We start from the raw sequence: 2582 nt of genomic DNA on the forward strand, positions 1-2582 counted from the left end.
GGCAAAGGACATGAAGACAGTTAACGGAGATGGGGGAATCAAAGGGGCCTGTGAACATGTGAAAAGATGCTCAGTAACTCTTTAAAGACGACATGAAGTTTTATCTCCAAAGAGACTATATTCTTCACTTATCAGAGCAGCAGAGATAAGAAAAAGTTTGGCAACACAGTCTGTTTGCAAGGGTGGGAGGACAAAGGCACCCACTGACTCACCCTTGACAGAGCCAATCTAGCGATATTTATCAAATATATAAACGCGGATCCAGTTTGACTCAGCACTTCCACTTCTAAAATTTATCCTATAGATATCCTCGAACATAAGCGAAAGGAGTTTTTAAAGCTTTTCAATGCCACATTGTCTGTAGCTGGAAAGAACCAAATGTCCACCAGTAGAGATGGGATAACTGAGTTCTTCTTGTATGTCTATGCAATGAAATCTATGTATTAAAAACAAAACAAAACTGGGCTGCTCTTTATGGAACAATCCTCAAGATATGTTAATAAAAGCTGGTGCAGATTTTCAATTTTAACTTTTAAGAGAAAAAGCACATAATTCACTCTTACACAGGTATACGATGACTCTAAAGATATCCAAGAAACTGGTAACACTGGTTACTTCAGAGCAGGGAGCTGGGCAGTTAGAAATCAAGGTGGGAAACAGATTTTTCAATGTATCCTTTTGTTCTTTTGAGTGTAGAACCATGTGAATATGCTGTCTATTTAAAGTGTAAATGCAATCAAAAGTGAAAGACAAAAAGACCGGAGGACTAACTATACTACGATGTAACTATTTTAAAACTTTTATATTCAGGGATGAAATGACTTGCTATCTGGGGTTTGCTTTGAAATAATCCAGATGAGGTGGAAAAATCAGGTCTGGCTGCTCATTATGACATGATTTAAAATAGGGGAAAATCGAAAACAAGCTAATGTTCAGTAATTGGGGGCTGATTAAATAAATCATGGTCCTTCATATGAGAAAGTACTATGCCACCATTTAGAACATCATAAATCATGTTTTAGAAGTACTAGAAGAATGTTTTGCTAATAATTGTGGAGAAGACCTTTCTAAGTATTGCACAAAGCCCAGAAGCCACAAAAAGGCTGAGAAATTTGACTACACAAAAGGAAAAATCCCTGCATTGTGAAAATGACCACAATGACAAAAGGAAAACTTCATAATGGGGGGGAAATTAGCCTTATAGTGATTACTGCTGGAGCGCAGAGGTGGGTACAGTGGAAATTCATTATACTGTTCTTATTATGTTTTCAAATGTCTGTTATGAAGAGTTAAACATCATTTAAGTATATACAAACTTCTTTATGGTAAAATACAATGATTACACTGGACTATATTTGCAACACATAATACAAAGAATATCAATAATGGTCAAAAAGGTCCTAAAGGAGATTTTTTAAAATAAAGATGCCACACTTAGAAACCAGGCCAAGGATGAGACACAAAAATTCACAGAAGAGGAAATAAAAAAAACCAACTGACATATGAAAAGGTATTTGACCTTAGTTATACTCAGGAAACACAATTTCAAAACAATGAGAGGTCAGTTTTCCCTATGATACTGGAAAAGGTTTAGATGAATGATAACGTCTAGAGCTGGCCAGGATGCGGAGCCCAGCATTTTCATATGCTCAGGGAGCACTTGTGAAAGGCTCTCACTGCTTGAGCAAGCAAAATGGCGAGACCTATTAAAAATTCAAATGCATATGTCCTTTGAGGCAGTGACCCCACGTTGGGGAACTGATCCTAAACCCAGGGAAATCCAACTGGAACCTAAGGATGTGCAGGAGGAGGTTTCCTGCAGAATTCCTTGTTAAAAAAAAGAAAAAAGAACATTAAGAAAAGAAGTGGAAAAAAAAAAAAAAACCAAAGTATCCATCCACAGGAAACATCGCACAGCAGTTAGAACAATTTAATTCTGTACCCATTACCTTGGAATGATGTCCATAGTCTAGTTTCAAGTTTAAAAGCAAGTGCCAAAGTAATACATTTACTATGATCCCACCTTCTTAAGAACTCTCTCAGTGCTTGTACACTTGTGTAGTGTCATGAGTGTTGGGACAGGGCAGGAACGCACATGCCAAATGGTGACCTAACTGGCCTCACTGAGGTTGACTTGATGCAGAGGGATGGGGAGGAGGGCGAAGAGACCACCATTTTCGTCCTTATACACCTATGTATGTTGTTTAAATTTCCTGAACAAACATACTATTTTTATAGTCACCACCAAAACTATTACGATACTATTTTTTAAAGGAGACAAGAAAGCATTGGGGAGGGGCTAGATGGTAGGGGCTGGACACTGCCCTGTACCACGTGGGGCCCCTTGGTGACCCTGGCCCTGGGGAGTGCCAGATGTCAAGTGGGGTGGGGACCAGAAGCTTGATGGCAACCTTCTCCTGAAGTCCCCTCTGCAAGCCAGAGTCCCTTGGTTAGGAAAAGGAGTCTTATCCAGGGCTTCCTCCCTCTCCCCATGAGATCAGAAACAGTGTGGATGTGGGCAGGAGACTCAGGAGCCTGGAGGATCCTGAGCACTGTGTCCTCACTTCTCAATGCTAGTTCCC

Source organism: Pteropus alecto, unplaced genomic scaffold, assembly GCF_000325575.1.
Source record: "Pteropus alecto unplaced genomic scaffold, ASM32557v1 scaffold60, whole genome shotgun sequence".
Taxonomy (NCBI): Eukaryota; Metazoa; Chordata; class Mammalia; order Chiroptera; family Pteropodidae; genus Pteropus; species Pteropus alecto.